The sequence below is a fragment of the Aquarana catesbeiana genome, linkage group LG10 (genome assembly GCF_042186555.1).
Source record: "Aquarana catesbeiana isolate 2022-GZ linkage group LG10, ASM4218655v1, whole genome shotgun sequence".
Classification (NCBI taxonomy): Eukaryota; Metazoa; Chordata; class Amphibia; order Anura; family Ranidae; genus Aquarana; species Aquarana catesbeiana.
Genome location: NC_133333.1, coordinates 66,915,939 through 66,935,411, shown reverse-complemented (window position 1 = coordinate 66,935,411; position 19,473 = coordinate 66,915,939). Strand labels below are relative to the sequence as shown.

Sequence of the window (19,473 nt, the reverse complement as noted above, 5' to 3'; positions counted from 1 at the left end):
CGCCCAGTATTTTTGGCAAGGCCTTTCATAGATGATAATAAGGAACAAGAGTCTGTCTTAAAGTTATTTGTTCCTGTGTTTGATACTGGATTCACTCCACTGGGAAGGGCAGAAGAACCCAACATTTCAGCAGCTCATGGGGGAGTCAGTGGTAGATTATTTCCAGGCTTTAGATATTATGCTTGATTTTTTCCTTGTCAAAAGAAGTTTGAGTATACAATGTTATAAAGATACATAAAGTAAGTTTACAAGGATCTATAAAGTAAGCTCATTGTTTTACAGTAGGGTTTATATAGGTAAATATCATGAAATTTCAAATATTAAACATTGGGTTCACGTAAACCTAAATTAAAGATATATATCATTTCCTTAGTTACTTTTGTAGGTATTTAAATGATTTATACCTACTATACATATTGTTTACAAGTAGAGTGTATGTAGGTCAAATAAATTCTGATAATGAGCTTTAATCGTAAGGTGGAGAAAAGGAAAGAGAAAGAAGAAAAAGGGTTGAAAGGTAGAGGTATGGTCCACAAGGTTGTCCCGCTCGTCAGTTTATTATTCTTTTTAGTTCTCTTTGAAGCCTTAGAATGGGTGTCTCTAAGTCATTTAATCTGTTACCATGGCAACAGGACAGAGTCATTGAAGTTTGACAGGAACTGTTGTTTTATCCAAGGATGCCAAAGTTTTTCAAATTTTGAAATTTGATTTTGATCGATGGCTACCATCTTAGCATGGGACATTGTATTATTCATTCTGTGAATTGTTTCTGCTAGTACCAATGTAGGAGATTTCCATGCCTTGGCCACTGTTTGTTTTGCAGCCGTTATTAGTTGGATCATAAGTTTGAATTGAGAGAGTGTTAACCATTCCGGTTTTAGATTAAGTAAAGTTAAATATGGATCTGGTTGTATTATTTTTTTAAATATTTTAGATGCAATCACGAAGACTTCCTTCCAGAAGGTTTGGATTACTGGGCACGTCCACCATATGTGTAAATATGTGCCTATTTCTGGGCATCCTCGAAAACAAAGAGCTGAGGTATTAGGTGAATATTTTGCCACTCTAGCGGGTACAAGGTACCAGCGAGTTAGGACTTTATAATTTGTCTCCAGTGCTAAGATGTTGGGTGAAGATGACTTAGATGTGAGCCATATGTTAGACCAGTCCGTGTCTTCTAAAGTTCGTCCCAGGTCCTCCTCCCACCTCTGAACGTAAGAGGGTCTATTAAGATTTGGTACTCCATATAATTGATTATAAAGTGATGAAATTGTACCTTTAGCAAATGGATCTTTTGTACAGATTGATTCAAAAATGGATAATTGGGATAATGGTGTATCCCCCTTTAGGAATGGTGTATAGAAATTTTTGATTTGGAGATATCTAAATATCTCAGAGTTTGGTAGATCATATTTTTCTCTAAGCGATGGGAATGAAAGGAATGATTTAGATGCTATGAAGTCATTTAGTGTCTGAATGCCTGATGTTTTCCAAGCTTTAAAAGAATTTGGGTAGATCCATGCCGGATAAAAGGCCGGATTTCTGATAAAAGAAAGGAGAGGATTGTGTGGAGATTGTAACTGATATTTGGTTTTTAGTTTATCCCAGAGAGATAAGAAGTGTTTAGTTATGGGATTATGAATTTTAAAGCGGTCTTTAGGATCAAGCCATAATAAATTTGATATTAATAGAGGGTCATTTTCTGAAGCCTCTATAAATACCCATAATGGGATTTCCTGTTTTGCATGGTATTTGGACAGACTGGCCAAATGTGCCGCTCTGTAATAGTTAGTAAAATTAGGGTATCCCAGGCCTCCTTTATTTTTGGGAAGGTGTAGTGTGTGTATAGGTATATGTGGTTTAGAAGAGCCCCATATAAACGAAGTTGCTCTTTTTTGTACTATTCTCAAAAAATAGGAAGGAATTGGAATAGGGAGGACTCTGAATAGATAAAGCAATTTGGGTAGAATAGTCATTTTGATTGCATTAATCTTCCCCATCCAGGATAAAGGAAGTTGCGACCATTGTTTTATTAGATTTGTGATCTGTCTTAATACAGGAGGATAATTGGTTGAGAATAAGTCAGAATGAGAGGCTGTTAAATGAATTCCAAGATATGGGATTGATTTTTCTGTCCATGTGAATGGGAGTGCAGCCCTAGCCGGGATCAATTCCATGTTTGTGAGTGAAATATTAAGCACTAGGCATTTCTTAGGATTAATCATAAGGCCGGATAGGGCTGCAAATCCATCAAGAGCTGGTATTAAGTTAGGACCAGAGACCTGTGGTGATGATAGAAAAAGTAATATATCGTCTGCAAATATACATAATTTGTGTGTAATACCTCCTACTTCAATGCCAGTTATAGTTTGGTTTGTTCTGATATATTGGGCCATGGGTTCGAGTATAAGGGCAAATAATAAGGGAGATAATGGGCAACCCTGTCGGCTACCTCTTTCGATATTAAAGGCTTCAGATTTGTATCCAGCATATTTTATATAGGCTTTGGGTTTATTATATAATGCTTTGATCCATGTTAAAAAGTGGGGTCCAAAACCCCATTTTTGTAATGAATATTGCATATATTGCCAGGATACTGTGTCAAATGCCCTCTTAATATCGAGAGATAGAAAACATAAAGGGACTTTCCGTTTTTTAGCAATATGTGCCAATAACACTGCCCTGCGTATATTATCGCCTGCCTGTCTATTTGGCATGAAGCCTACTTGATCTCTATGTATTAATTTTCCTATAATGCTATTGAGGCGTTTTGCTATTATTTTTGCTAATAATTTAATATCGAGGTTTAACAGAGAGATAGGCCGATAATTCACACAGGAAGTATCATCAGAAAGGGGTTTTGGGATCATACAAACAATTGCCATTAGTGTTTCTTGCCGAAAAGAATGTCCATCTAGAAGTTTGTTAAAAGTTTCAGTGAGAATGGGAGAGAGTATTTCTGAGAATGTTTTATAGTATAAAGCCGAGTAGCCGTCTGGGCCTGGTCTTTTGTTAAGTTTTAGGTCTTTTATGGCGTTAGCAACTTCATCTATAGTTATAGGCTCATCCAAACTGCTTTTTTGATTCTGAGATAACTCAGGTAAGGTTATTTTTGAGAAGAAGGATTCAGCCTCTGTAGGATTAAATTCATTGTTTGTCTTGTATAAAGTTGCGAGATGTGAGTGAAATTTATGGACTATTTTAACTGGATTACAAGTGTAAACATTTTTTGATAATTTCAAACGTATTGGTTTGAAAGATTTGTTAGTTGAATTTAATGCCTGAGCCAAATATGTACCTGGTTTGTTTGTATTCATGTAGAAATTGTGTTTGGAGCGTTTGAGGGATTTATCAACTGACTCAGTGAGAAATAGATCGTATTCCAATCTAGATTTTTCCAGATGAGATTTTGTACTCTGAGATGGATTATCTTGAAATGATATGTAGGCTGCATTAAAATTGAGTTCTAGTTTTTTTGCTAGATTTTTGCGTTCCCGTTTAAATAGTGCCATTTGTCTTTGTATTGTACCACGCAAGACAGGCTTATGAGCTTCCCACAGTGTTATTGGGGAGATGTCTGTTGTATTATTAATTGATATGTATTCCTTTAAAGCTTGTTCAATGGCCATCTGATGTAGTGGGTGTTTGAGCATTATGTCCGGTAAGTACCACGTTGGGTCATGCGCTTTTGGTATGGCTGAGGCTATAGTAGTGTATACTGCATTATGATCAGACCACGGAATCGGAATTATATCTGATGCAATAATTTCTGGTATCATTCCTATTGTTAGAAAAATATGATCTATTCTGGTGAAGGTTTGATGAGGGTGCGAGAAATAAGTGAATTTCTTTTTCATTGGGTTACTTTCTCTCCATGAATCTACCAGATTGTATTTGGAAAGAAGTTGAGAAAAAGGTAATCTAGAGGTTATTTTGGATGGTGTAAAAGGTGATTTATCTAGAAATGGGAGGAGGACCTGGTTCGAATCCCCACACATTATCACTGTTCCTATTTTGTGTGTATTAATCACTTGTAATATATGTGAGAGGAATGGTGTAGGTTGTTTGTTAGGAGCGTAGTAGGAAATCACCGTGATTGCTGTATCCATTATATAACCCATGAGTATCAGGTATCTACCTTCTGGGTCTTTAATTTCTGATGATAAGGTGAATGGTGTGGATCGGTGAAATGCAATTAGAGTTCCCCTTTGCTTGGTACAGGCAGAAGCCGTGTAAATTTGTTGATAAAAAGGAGAAATATATTTTGGAGTAGAATCTTTGGTGAAGTGTGTTTCTTGGAGGCATACTATGTGAGCCTTCTTGTTATGGAAAGTACGGAAGGCTTTGGTCCTTTTTTGAGGGACATTTATTCCCTGAACATTCAGGGAAAGTATATTCAGTGGTGCCATGGCAATAGATCAAATAGTTTTGACTTACTTTTTGTTATGCAGAGCTGACTGCGCAGATCAACCTGTGTGGACTGAAGAGATGAATAGATAGAAAAGAAACCAGTGAATTCTGGAGTAAAGAGTAAACAAAAAACATATGAGATTAGATGATACATTGTATAAATTATTTTTTGCAAGTAATCACAATTTACCCGTGAAAGAGAATAAATATCTCTCTCAGGGGAATAAGTGCCTTCGTCACACTCCCACATAATATGGTTGGGAGAATGAGGAGGGCTAATGGGGGTACACGGATCTTCCGCTTACAGGAGAGAAGTGCTATGTCAAAAGACATCAAAATGATGTTTCATTAGTTGGAGTGCAGAATATAGTTTTTGTTGAAATTATTTATTCCAGGGTGGTTGTATATGGTTAGTCTTGCCCTAGGCTAAATAATTCAGTTAGAAAGGTACTGTTAATAACTTTGGTATTGATGAAGATAGTTTGAATTATTTTGGGATTTTAACCCTTTTAGAGTAAACAATTACATATTTTATTCATATGTAACTGTTTAGATATGTTAATTCATAAAATTGAGGTTGTATTGCTTCAGATTAGAATAAACAAAAACATAATTCTAGGAACTAGTTAGGTAATAATATATTTGTTTTAAGAAAAGAAAGAAAAAAAAAAAAAAAAAAGCTTCCATTACTTCTGGATTATTGAACATATTTGTCCTAAAAAGTAATAAATCTATTGTTATTACCTGATAATATATAACTGAACAAGAATTTCCTTATTTCACTTATATATTCTAAGGCTATATGAATCAGAAGTAATAAGAAATATAACTGGAATGTAACATGATCCCACACAGTGTGTGACTATCAGAATGCAGTTACATTCAGTTATAAGTATAGGTTTTTTATAGAGAACCATCTCTTAGTATAATAAATGAAGAGATATCAGGAAATAGGATGTCAGTCCATTGAATCTTCTTGGTCCATGGATGATGTGGCATAACGACCTCTTTTGTGAGAATGATGATTCCCATTTTGTTCTGGAATTTTCTGGGTGCTGCCTGAAGGTGAAGATGATGCCATTCTTCTGCGTGTGGGAGTGTTGCTGCTTGTGGGTTCTGTCAGATTTAATTTTAAAAGGGTTTGTTGTAGTTCATCTGCTGATCTGCTTCTGTAAATTGTACCTTGGTAGTTAAATCTGACTGAAAAGGGGAAGCCCCATTGATACATAATGTTGTGGCGTTGCAGTTCCATTAGTTGGGGTTTCATGGATCGTCTTTTAGTAATAGTAAGTTGGGATAGGTCAGCAAAAATTTGATAATTGTGTCCTTGAAAATTAAGTTCCTTTTTTTCTCTTGCAGCAATTAGTATTTGTTCTTTCGTTCTGTAATAATGAAATTTTGTGATTATATCACATGGGGGTCCATCTTTCTTTTTGGCTGTGAGGGCTCTGTGTACTCTGTCCAGTTCTAAACGTTCAATAGGGATATCTGGCTTTAGTTCTTGTAATAGAGCAGTAATAGTAGATTGCAGGTCTGTCACAGTTTCAGGTATTCCCCTTATGCGCAAGTTTGAACGTCTGGCTCTATTTTCGTAATCTTCGAGCTTAGTTTGAAGTATTAAATTCTCTTTTTTTAATTGTTCCAATTCTGTTATATTTTCTTGGGTTGTAGTTTCAATTTCATCCATTTTTATTTCTAAGGCTGCGGTGCGGTTTCCCAGCTCTCTTATTTCTTTGGTTAGGCTGTTTGTTATTTGGTCTGAGGTTTGTTTTAAAGCCTTATGAAGCATCTTTTCAAATTGTAATAATATTACTGGGGATACTGAGGAGGCTTGTGGAGAAGTTTGTGAGAGGATTTGTTCTGTATCTGACTCAAATGGAGAGTCTTGCTGTGACATTTTCTGTCTGTGAGAGCGCCCTGATGCTGTATCTTGTGAGGTGACTGGAGCTGCTTCAGCTGCAATGAGTGCCTGTGAGCTCTTTGTGAGGTGATTTTTATTTCTGCCACGGTTTCCTCCCAGTACCATATTTCCTGCCCAAACTTTCACAGTTTGTTCCCTGGGGCAAAAAGGTTCAAATGGATACCTTTTGAGCCTGCAGGCTCCGCTTTGTCCTTCTCTTCTCTCCTCAGCGGTGTGGAGCTCTAACAATGCATGTCTGCTCTGCTAGGCTCCGCCTCCTGCCCCCCCCATGCTTGATTTTTTCTAGCAACTGTGTTTTGGCACGAGAGATTTCAGATAGGTAAGTTTTGGTACAAATACTGATTCATCACATCCCAGAAAGATATAGCTAATTACTGACCCTAAACTTCACCACAATCCTTAAAAAGGAATTCCTGCCTAAACCTAACTAGTCTTAAAAATGCCCCCTTCCCCTCCTAACACCTATGCTGACTAACTTGTGTAAAAAAAGGGACATACTAAAACATTTAATGTGAAAATGGCTTAATGTAGCTTAACGTTTAATAAACCTCAATCAATTGCCCTGAAACTTTGCACAGCCTAAGTTTTTACATTTCCAAACCTATCCAAGAAATTTAATGCGATTCGGTGTTCCACAAGGCAAATTAGGGACATTAAGCTTGTTTTTTGGGAGCTTAATGTGGCTTAACGTACAAAAAAACCCTTAAATGTTAACCAATTTCCCCCAAACTTCAAAAAATTTCAGCTTATTTGGTTAATCACACCAAAAGTTATTCACGTTAAGCTATATTTTATAATGCTAAAACATTTAATGTGAAAATTGCTTAATGTAGCTTGAAATAAAGCGCCTAAACCTCAATCAATTGCCCTGAAACTTTGCACAGCCTACGTTTTTACCTTTCCAAACCTATCCAAGAAGTTTCATGCGATTCAGTTTTCCACAAGGAATACTAGGGACATTAAGCTTGTTTTTTTGGGGAGCTTAACGTACAAAAAAGACCTTAAATAAACCAGTTTGAGGGGTTTTAGAGCTGGGCATGCAACAGGAAGCTCTTTTTAGCATTTTATGTATCCACAGGAAGTTGGGGGGGGGGGGGGCTTGGGGTATCACACAAGCAAATGAGATTTGTGCTTGGAAGGACAATGGGAAAATACTGGCGTTTGAATATCTCCCAGCTGTCTTTTTAGTTTTATACTGTAATACAGTTTTCAGTAGAGAGCAAACAGGAGGCATCCATGTTATCAAGGTACAGAGAGAAGCCGCAGTGTTTTGTAAAAGAAGCAGGCAAAAGTGCTCTGTGTGGATTCGTCTGGCGACGCAGTGTACGGTCGTACAGCTCAATGCGCTTGTGTATGCATACACTCTGAGGGGTAGAGACTTAATTCGGGGGTTGATCTGTGGTTGTTGGCGAATCATTTGGCATAGTTAATAGTTTGGTTGTTAAAAGAGTGGTACTCTGTAGTTCTGTGCCAAAAGTGTTGGGACAACAAGCCATAGAGTTGATGCCTCCTTTTAGTGTTTTTAGTTGAGTGACTAATAGTGGTTGTAGTCCGTCAATCCACTGTGTAAGAAGACACCGGGCGGTGGTCTCCGAAATGGGTGCAAGGGTTTCCCTGGACGCAGGGGTAAGACGATAAGCCAATTCGAATCGCCATGGGCAATGGCAGTCCGTGCAAGGGAAGGATTGCGAGGCTTCCCACAGTCAAATGGATGCACAAGAGCATGGAGTCTAGTTCTGAGGAAAAGGCCATTAAACCCCAGAAAGATTGACATAGGTGGGCCAAGGATACTATTTTGGGTATCCCTCTGGAGTTGATGTAGCGTGACTGCGGCTTCAGAAATCTGTAATGTTGAGTGAGTTGATGGATGCGTAGTACAGGTTTGTGTGATTAAAAATATACAGGCCTGTTTTTGAACTTTGTGTGGCTGGTTCATGCAAAGATTTTGAAATGCTCTCATGCTTTTCAATTTGTATTCTTTTTCTATCGCCAAAAGAGTGAAGGCAGCATTCCATCTGGTCGTTTTCATTTTTTTTCATTTTCGTTTTTGGGAACTATGAAATATCTCCCCCACATTTGCATCTAAATGTTTGTCTCTTTTCAATGTTTGTATGTAGTAACATGTTTGAACCTACCGAGACAGCCCTCTTGCGTGTCACAGCTGTTGTATTTTAAGTAAAAATGTGAAAGTAAGACTTACAGAGGGTTTAGTTATTATCGGTTTTGAGGAATGTCAGTGACAATTTACCAGTGTACATGAATGTTGTATTGTTTACCATTCTTTAAAGGATAGAGTAATAACTTTTGTTTATAAGTATCTTTTCAGGACCAAAGAGTTTCTGGAAGTGTGTGTACAGGTGTATAAGAAGGTAAATGTATCATAGGCTATTTCACTGTTTTATTCTGCACCATTCTAAACCCTGCATGTCTTCCTCCAGTTTGTAATGAGGAGAGAAGAAAAGGGGGGGGGGGATGATAGTGGTGAGAATGACACATTTTCAAACCAACAATACTAACCGCTCTAATTCTAACCAAGTTTGTGCCAAGACTGTCTTTCTTTGATGGAATGTGAATCAGCAAGCAGCAGTCTGGTGAAGTAGGCTCCCTTCCCAGATGCTAAGAACCTTTTTGTCACTAGTTTCAGGTATTACACCCCAGATGGTAAGCTACGCACAGGTTATGCAGTGACCACAGTCCCGTTGTCTGGGTTATTGTCATATGAGGTTTGTTTGGAGGTCAAATGAAAACAGAATTGTACTTTCCTCATTAGCTGTCACCTACATTCTCAGCTGATGGGGTGGGTGCAATCACTGTAACATGAACTTCAAAAGGTCCACCACAGGGTTCACGGGTCCATCCTGGACCCTGACACAATAACCAGTTTACATTCTTTCCAACCAGGTGACTGGGTCATTGTAAAGAAGCTTGAGGGATGAGACCACACCAGCCACTGCAAGAAGCGGGTCAACCACAAAGAGTAGAGGAGTATCTTTGTTTATTTATATTTTTTTGTTTAGTAAATTTTAGCAAGGGTAACGATGAAAAGAATCCCAACTAGCTAAGAAAGAGAACAGGACACAAGGTTGGGTATTAGTGCCCCAGCGGTACATGCTATATGTGACGTTCATATTTGTGTGAGGAGTTTTGACAGACTAGTAAAATCCAAACAGACACCTGTCAAAGGAACTTAACAAAACATTTCTAGAGGGTAAAATTAGTTATAATTTTAACAATAGCTCTGGTTCTTGCCAGCTTTGATATCGGGATAACTAGTAGCCCACAAGTGTATTTCAACTGTAGTTTGGTATTAATGCGGATCTACAGCTTATAAGGTAATTCCCCAAGGCAAGAGGTTCATGTGTGCTGGTGAAACTTGTCCCAGCATCTTATGTCGCGGCCGATCGTGAGGATCTGATGGTGCGAGAGAAGGTAAGAATGGCAGGGACAGCTGGAAGGGAATTGCTTGTACACAGTGGGGGCTTGAGCTTATGAAACGCTTGAACAATTTCTCATCCATTGAGGATGGGATGTCTTCATGTAACTGTTGAAGCTACAAGGAAGTTCCCACAGTCCAAGGGGGTTTCTGGGAATTCATAAGTAAAGATTGTTATATCTGGATCGGGGATAGTAGTGACAAAGTTCAGGCCCATATGGATAAGGTTTAGATCCCTACAAGGCAAAGCCAGAGCTATAGCTAGTGAAGGTTGGAATCCTTTTTAAGGGTTTGGGAATTGTTGGGGATTTAATTTTTATTTTGCAGCGGATCATAGTGAAGGAAGTAGGGGTATATATGCTCATGTTGTTTTTGTTTCTATACCTTCTATATGCCATGATGAGGTGCTCCTGTTGCCTGATTGGACCAGAGCCTGAGCAGATGACCACATCTTCCCTGATGAGATGCCCCGAAGCCCGACCCACGTACAAGACACAGAGGATCCCAAACCGACCGACGATTACTACAGCTCACCACGTCATCTCCAACAGAGTCTACATGTCAAACCGTGTTTTACTTTTTATGGACTAAGAAGAAGATCAGGATTCATCGAGGGACACATGGGATCATATGACAAGAGGAGGGACTGTTGTGGAAAATTTTAGATTAATGTATTGTCATAAGAGTCTCCCAGTGTCTGTTCTCTCGCAGCCCGCTCTAAAGAGCTGACTGGGGCAGACTGACGCTGGTTGAGACCTGTTAGGTAGTGGAAAACTTCCTGGTGTTTGGAGAGAGGTGGTTGCGGAGAGAAGACATGTCTGCCAGCAAAGGGCCCCTGTGCAATGCACAGAACGATCGTCTGGTGGGGGTGTGTTCGCTCTGCAAAAACATTATCGGTTTAGCGGTTGTTTGCTCTTGTCACCCCGGTATGCCTGATCAGCATATTTGGGGTGCCACGACGTACACCTGTAGATAATCTCCCATCCACGAGGAACTCTGGTCATCGTCATTTGGTTGTATTTTGTTGTGTTGTTAAATCCTTATTTGGTCATGTCCTTATGTGTTCATTTCCTGTGAGGTCACAAGCTTTGTAAGAGGTGTTTGGCTGTTGGAAGCTGTTGGCTGTTGGCTGTTGGACTTCCTGTTATGTTAATAAAGGGCCAGGACACTGCTTGGCAGGCAGTCTTGCTGGGAGAGAGATGCTGGAGCTGAGAACATAAGGATGTGTTGATGTCTGTTTGTGGGTAATGGGGCACACACCAGAGGATGGGCTATGGCAGAGGATGGCATACGATCAGAAGGTGAGATGCATTTATATCATTAGACGAAATTGTTATTATTATTAGAAACAGGAGATTTGGCTGTGTGCTCTGTGTGCAGCCAAGTTTCGGTAACAGCCTCAATCAATTGCACTGAAACTTTGCACAGCCTAAGTTTTTACCTTTCCAAACCCATCCAAGAAGTTTCATGCGATTCGGTGTTCCACAAGGCAAACTAGGGACATTAAGCTTGTTTTTTTGGGAGCTTAATGTTTCTTAACCACTTCAGCCCTGGAAGAATTTACCTCCTTCCTGACCAGAGCACTTTTTGCGATTTGGCACTGCCCTGAAACTTTGCACAGCCCACATTTTTACCTTTACAAACCTATCCAAGAAGTTTCATGTGATTCAGTGTTCCACAAGGCAAACTAGGGACATTAAGCTTGTTTTTTTGGGGAGCTTAACGTACAAAAAAGACCTTAAATGTTAACCAATTTCCCCCAAACTTCACACAATAGAAGACTCTATCCATACCAATATATTCTGAAAATTTCAGCTCATTTGGTAAATCACATCAAAAGTTATTCACATTAAGCTATATTTTACAATGCTAAAACATTTAATGTAAAGAGCTTAATGTACCATAATGTGCCTAAACCTCAATCAAATGCACTGAAACTTTGCACAGCCTAAGTTTTTACCTTTCCAAACCCATTTCAAGAAGTTTCATGCGATTTGGTGTTCCACAAGGCAAACTAGGGACATTAAGCTTGTTTTTTGGGGAGCTTAATGTGGCTTAATGTACAAAAAAGACCTTAAATGTTAACTAATTTCCCACAAATTTTACACAATAGAAGAATCTATCGATGCCAACACATTCTGAAAATTTCAGCTCACTTGGTTAACCACACCAAAAGTTATTCACGTTAACCTATATTTTACAATGCTAAAACATTTATGCCCTGTACACACGGTCGGACATTGATCTGACATTCCGACAACAAAATGCATGGATTTTTTCCGATGGATGTTGGCTCAAACTTGTCTTGCATACACACGGTCACACAAAGTTGTCGGGAAATCCGATCGTTCTGAACGCGGTGACGTAAAACACGTACGTCGGAACTATAAACGGGACAGTAGCCAATAGCTTTCATCTCTTAATTTATTCTGAGAATGCGTGGCACTTTGTGCGTTGGATTTGTATACACACGATCGGAATTTCCGACGGATTTTGTTGTCGGAAAATTTTATAGCAAGCTCTCAAACTTTGTGTGTCGGAAATTCCGATGGAAAATGTGTGATGGAGCCCACACATGGTCGGAATTTCTGTTAACAAGATCCTATCACACATTTCCTGATGAAAATCTGACCGAGTGTACAGGGCATGAATTTGAAAATGGCTTAATATAGCTTAATGTAGCTTAATGTGTAATAAAGTGCCTAAACCTCAATCAATTGCCCTGAAACTTTGCACAGCCTAAGATCTCAACTTCCCAAACCTATCCAAGAAGTTTCATGCGATTCGATGTTCCACAAGGCAAACTAGGGACATTAAGCTTGTTTTTTGGGGAGCTTAATGTGGCTTAATGTACAAAAAAGACCTTAAATGTTAACCAATTTCCCCAAACTTCACACAATGGAAGACTCTATCCATGCCAACATATTCTAAAACTTTCAGCTCATTTGGTTAATCACACCAAAAGTTATTCACATTAAGCTATATTTTTACAATGCTAAAACATTTAATATGAAAATGGCTTAAAGTGGAGTTCCACCCATTTTACACACTTCCTCACTCTGGTATCCCCTATAAAAATCCTTTTCGCCATGGAAATGCTTTTTTTTTTTTTTAAAGGAAATACCTTAATTATATTTTTTCTCCTGCATTTCCAGTAGCCCCGCCGAGGCGATTACGTCACTAGGCGATTTGCAAGGGCCCATGGGATAGCGGCTTCATGTATCCCAAGAGTCCTTGTGAATAGCCTAGTGACGAAATCTCATGATGATTGACAGAACGTCGACGCCGCTATGGCAATGTGTCAGGACTCAAGAGGAAGGAGCGCCGTGCGGTGGCATTACTGCACAGGCGCGAGATGTGGAGGTGCAGGCTGCATCGATTCCCGGAAATGGATAGAAGAGGGCTTCAGATGCCCACAGTGGAGATGGACACTGCCAGCTTCCGAGATCCAGATCTTTTTATTTATGTTTGAATAGAAAAAAGTGAGTACTAGAATAACACTATCTAAAGATTGCATATAAAGTGGATCAAGTTGAAGTGGAGTCTTAAAAAAAAAAAATTGAGCCGGGGACTGGAACTCCGCTTTAATGTAGCTTAATGTAGCTTAATGTAGCTTGACGTGTAATAAAGTGCCTAAACCTCAATCAATTGCCCTGAAACTTTGCACAGAGTAAGATCTCAACATTCCAAACCTATCCTATAAGTTACATGCGATTCGGTGTTCCACAAGGCAAACTAGGGACATTAAGCTTGTTTTTTGGGAAGCTTAATGTGGCTTAATGTACAAAAAAGACCTTAAATCTTAACCCATTTCCCCCAAACTTCATACAATAGAAGACTCTATCCATGCCAACATACTCAGAACATTTAAGCCCATTTGTTAAATCACACCAAAAGTTATTTACATTAAGCTATATTTTACAATCCCAAAACATGTGGCTCAGTGTAAAAAGAGCCTAATGTACCATAATGTGCCTAAACTTTCATAAATTGTCTTGAAACTTTGCATAACCTAAGTTTTTAACTTCCCAAACCTATCCTAGAAGAGTCAAGGATTTTGGTCTCCCACAAAGAAAATGAACGTGTTAAGCTTGTTTTTTGGGGAGCTTAATGGGGCTTAACTTACAATAAAGTGCCTAAACCTTAATCAATTGCCTTGAAACTTTGTACAACCCAAGCTTTCAGCATCCCCAAACCTATCCTAGATGTTTCATGGATTTTTGTTTTCCACAAAACAAGTGAGTGCCATTAAGCTTGTGAAGCCCCTACCACCTTTTGTGTAGTGACTGTAGTGTGGGACAGCCAATGGGGGAATATTATGAGTGTGTGTGTGTGTGTGGCTCACCAGCCATTCACTAGGGGTTTCTTAGCCAGTGGTGCATGCTGGGGAAGTGCATATATACTTAGGAGAATTGCCATATGCTCAGTCTTCATACAGCCTACATCCAGGCTTGTCCTGGAGATGGGAATGCTCAAGAGTGGGAAAGGTTTGACTAGGACTCAAGCCTAGAAGAGGCCTCACATGCAGATTGTGGAGGAGCACCAGAGAAGCTGGATGGCTACTGGAGGTATCTGTTACTGGAAAGCACCTAAGGAGCAAGTCTGGTGTCCCTCCTACTGAAGATCTTATATCTATTCCCTATTCAGCTGTTTCTCTAATACCCAGTGCCAGCCTGTGCTCCTATTGATTCTGCACTGTGGAATACTGAAAGAGACTGGTGAGTCTGGAGTTATGTTCTTATCTAGTTTTGCCATGGATATTCTCAGCCCTATGCCTTCTGTCAGTTATTGAGTTCTCCAATAAAGCATTTAAAAATGAACTTAAAATGACTGGCGCCAAACCTTTCTTTGATCGCACAGCCCTTCACTGGGATAGGATCTGCCCGAGATCAAAATGTCAGTCTTCCCTGCCTTTGGGTGTCCATGCTATGCCTCTGGGGGTCAGGGGGTGCTGTACTTTTTTTCTGGATGTTATCCAATTTCCCTAAAATTCCCACAATGGAAGACTGTATCTATGTCAGCATATTCTAAAAATCTCAGATTGTTTGGTAAAACAGACCAAAGGTTATTCACTTTTAACAATTTTACTATAGTCCTAAAACATTTAATTGGAATAGCTTAAAGGGTAAGTTCACCTTTACAGAAGATCTGTAAGGTGAACTTACACTGGACCCCCTCCCCATCCCCCTTGCCCACACCAGTTCCCTCAAAGGAGAGCGGCTCTCCAAGGGGTCACTCAAGAAGAGGAGGAGCCAGGAGCACCGCTGAGGGACCCCAGAAGAGGACTGGTGCTGTTCTGTGCAAAACCAACTGCACAGAGGAGGTAAGTATGAAATGTTTGTTTAAAAAAGAAAATGAACCTTTACAAATCCTTTAAGCTAAATGTCACTCATTTCCCTTGTGGAAAACCAAAATCCATATTCAGGATAGGGATGGGAAGATAAAAACTTTGGTTGTGCAAAGTTTCAAGGCTATTGATTAACCACTTCAGCCCCGGAAGGATTTGCCCCCTTAATGAATAATAAATATCCCCAAAAAAATGTAAAAAAAAAAATTCTTCATCAGTTTAGCCCATTATATATTCTTCTACATATTTTTGGTAAAAAAAATAGCAATAAGCGTATATTGATTGGTTGGGCAAAAGTTATAGCGTCTACAAAATAGGTAATAGATTTATAGTATTTTTATGTAATTTTTATTATTTATTTATTTGTTACTAGTAATGGCGGCGATCTGCAGTTTTTAGCAGGACTGCAACATTGTTGCGGACAGATTGGACACTTGACACTTTTTTGGGACTGTAACGAGCCCCTTGCTCGCTCGGTTCCACTCTCCTGACACTCCTCTGCAGCTATTGAATCAGATTGCAACGTCTGATGGTTCGGTCATCCAATGCTCTGGGATTAGAACTTCAGCTATGTGCCGTTCTAACCCAGTTGTGTAGCTCAGAACAAACACCAGGCAGGCTGTATGTAAGTTCAACTAAGAATCTATCTTTATTGACAAAATACAGGCTTTTATACACTCAAAGTGTAGGCGCAGACCTCCTGCTCATATTACTCTAACCATACAGCTGTAACCTAATTAGCCTAATTAACATGAGCTAATTAACCAATCCCTTTAGACAGACTAGATGACTCAGACATGACCGTTAGGCCAGACTGGCCGTCTTGTAGTTCAGAAAATCCAATCAACATTATCACAATCAACATAGACTCTTCTTCACACAATATCAGAGTTAACACAAATAACAATGGGGATCTAATGACTCTTAGATCCCATAGTAGACTTATTTACAATACACATTTTAGCAGACAATAGACCGACAGGTGTTGGAATTTACATCAGCATCTCCTAACAGTATCTGTCCCAGCATTATGAATCAGCCACTATTCCAATATGGCAAATCCAGGGTCCCCAGACATACAGCTCACAAAGAGCACCGTTCCCCCAAATGCAAGGGCCCCCGATCGATCGCAAGAGGCTAGCATACAGTCCCCTCCAAAAGTCTCTTTCCCGGCTAGGTCTGTCACATTTCTCCCCTTTCGGCAGGAGACTAACACAGGAGGAGACCCCAGACGGGTTGACTCCAAAGTTAGTCAGTAGTTCCAGTGCTCTAATGCCTGTACCCACACAGTACCCCAAACAAATTGTTCCAAACAAAGTATTACTCACCCAGCCAACCTCTGCCTCTCTCAGAGAACATATCTGCCGCTGGGGAGAGGCCTGGACTGGAGTCCTTTCTGCCGCTGGAGAGAAGACAGGGTCTCTGGGCTCACTCCGTCATGCTGTAGTGGATCTGGGCCGACTGCCCAGCATCCCTGGGGTATACAGGTGGAGACTGAAGTCCCATCCACCTTCACAGGACATGTTAGTTGAGGGCAGAGTCCAGCAGTACTCGGCCCTGTTGCCAGCTCTTCTGCTGGAAACCCCACACCATCTGCTCCGGCTAACTGTTGGGGAGGGATGACGAACACCTCCTCTCCCTTCTCCCCCTGTATCCTGATCTGCTGCTGGGAAGTGACCACCTCCTTCTCACCCTGAGCCTCCGGAACCAACGCAAGTGTAGGGCAGAGATCTTGGACCCTCTGTTCAGTTGCCAGCGCTTCAGCTGGGGAAGTTCCTTGTAACTTCACAGATACTTCTGTTGGTGCTGGGTAGAGCATAGTGAAGTTTGACCCTAATAACAGCTCCTCTTCTGCTGGAGGCTCTCCAGGTTGTTCTTCCTCAGCAGAAAAGTCTATCAAATCCCTTGTCTCTGCAACTGGTGTCTGTGGATAAAGGTTCACCATCTCCTGTCCCTGGAACCCAGAAGATGCTATCAGTGCTGGGCAGAGCACAGTGAAGTTTGGCTCTAATAACAGCTCTTCTTCTGCTGGAGGCTCACCAGGTTGTTCTTCCTCAGCAGAAAAGTCTATCAAATCCCCTGTCTCTGCAACTGGTGTCTGGGGATAAAGGTTCACCATCTCCTCTCCGTGGAACCCAGAAGATGCTATCAGTGCTGGGCAGAGGTTAGCAGAGCTCTGCCCTGTTGTCAGCACTTCAGGTTTTGGGATGGCAATCTTCAGATTTTCCACTGCCGATTCTCTGGCATTATGCTGGACAGGCACATTCCTCCATCCAAGATCATCCAATGCAGAAACAGGTTCATCAAGGTCAGTCAGCACTTGCTGCATCCGCCATAAGACCTCCGCCTCCATAGCTGTGGGGCCAGGTTGGAAAAGTACACCATTACTCTGCCACATTGTCAACTCTTCAGCCAGGATTTCAGAGTTGTCAACTGGTGTTTCATGATAGTCCCAGGCAAAGGGAGCACCACCCTGCTGCTGAGCAGAGTCTAACAGCTGTTTGTAGGCGATCTCCAACTCCCATTCCTGAACGGCCAGAAACTCCAAATCTTCCAGTGCCCAGTGCACTTCTGAGACATTCAGTCTCCGCTCTCTGTGCTCCATTATTTACTCCAAACGCCACTCCCGATCACTTCCAAAGTCAGGGTCCCTGGACAGCCTCCAGTATAACAATCCCAGGCCATCGTATTTAAAGCCTTCCGTGGGGCTGTCATCCGCTGTCCATGGGCACACTTGGGCTACATACCACTGGAGGGCTCTGTAGCTCTCGTCCAACCGCATTTCTGCCCGGATCAGCCTGCTTAACTCGGCTGTTCCCCCAAAAACAGCATTCGCACTTCATACTGCGACCAGTACCTCACATGGACGGAGGGGAGAACTTTTCCCTGGTGTCGCTGCTCACGGGCTAGCGCTTCCTTCCAGAGCTCACAGCGGACAGAATCAAACCATCCTAGCAGGACCTGCTCTGATACTGGTCCTCTGTGCTGTATCTCCTCTCGCAGCCTCCTTCTGAATTCCTCATCCATGGTGGCTGGTATTTCTCCTCTCCTGCTATCCTGCTACCTTGGATCCAGGTGATGGTTTGGATGTGTTCACGGCAAGGAAGCACGATCCAACCATTCCCTCCACGGCTCTCAAGTAAGTCTTTCAGCGTGGCTGGTTTGGAGTGTCCCAGTAACTGGAGAGCAAATCCCACTGCTGCCAACCAATGTAACGAGCCCCTTGCTCGCTCGGTTCCACTCTCCTGACACTCCTCTGCAGCTATTGAATCAGATTGCAACGTCTGATGGTTCGGTCATCCAATGCTCCGGGATTAGAACTTCAGCTATGTGCCGTTCTAACCCAGTTGTGTAGCTCAGAACAAACACCAGGCAGGCTGTATGTAAGTTCAACCAGGAATCTATCTTTATTGACAAAATACAGGCTTTTATACACTCAAAGTGTAGGTGCAGACCTCCTGCTCATATTACTCTAACCATACAGCTGTAACCTAATTAACCTAAATAACATGAGCTAATGAACTAATCCCTTTAGACAGACTAGATGACTCAGACATGGGCGTTAGGCCAGACTGGCCGTCTTGTAGTTCAGAAAATCCAATCAACATTATCACAATCAACATAGACTCTTCTTCACACAATATCAGAGTTAATTAACACAAATAACAATGGGGATCTAATGACTCTTAGATCCCATAGTAGACTTATTTACAATACACATTTTAGCAGACAATAGACCGACAGGTGTTGGAATTTACATCAGCATCTCCTAACAGTATCTGTCCCAGCATTATGAATCAGCCACTATTCCAATATGGCAAATCCAGGGTCCCCAGACATACAGCTCACAAAGAGCACCGTTCCCCCAAATGCAAGGGCCCCCGATCGATCGGCAAGAGGCTAGCATACAGTCCCCTCCAAAAGTCTCTTTCCCGGCTAGGTCTGTCACAGGGACCATTGACATTTATTTATTTATTTAAAGTGTTCGATGTGTCCACCATAATGTCGCAGTCTGGATAAAAATCGCAGATCGCTGCCATTACTAGTAAAAATAATAATAAAAATGCCATAATTCTATCCTCTATTTTGTAGACGCTTTAACTTTTGCGCAAACCAATCAATATACGCTTATTGCAATTTTTTTTTACCAAAAATATGTAGAAGAATACATATCGGCCTAAACTGTGGAAAAAAAATAGTTTTTTTTATATATTTTTGGGGGATATTTATTATAGCAAAAAGTAAAAAATATTGCTTTTTTTTCAAAATTGTCATGCTTTTTTTTGTTTATAGCGCAAAAAATAAAAACTGCAGAGGTGATCAAATACCACCAAAGGAAAGCTCTATTTGTGGGAAAAAAGG

The 19,473-nt window shown here is 40.7% G+C and overlaps 1 protein-coding gene across 1 annotated transcript in view; it reads right to left on the bottom strand.

Annotated features, from left to right (window-relative positions):
• HRC (histidine rich calcium binding protein) overlaps window positions 1-19,473 on the bottom strand; it is a 319,013-nt gene that overhangs the window by 10,860 nt on the left and 288,680 nt on the right. The gene's annotated exons all lie outside the window — the stretch shown is intronic.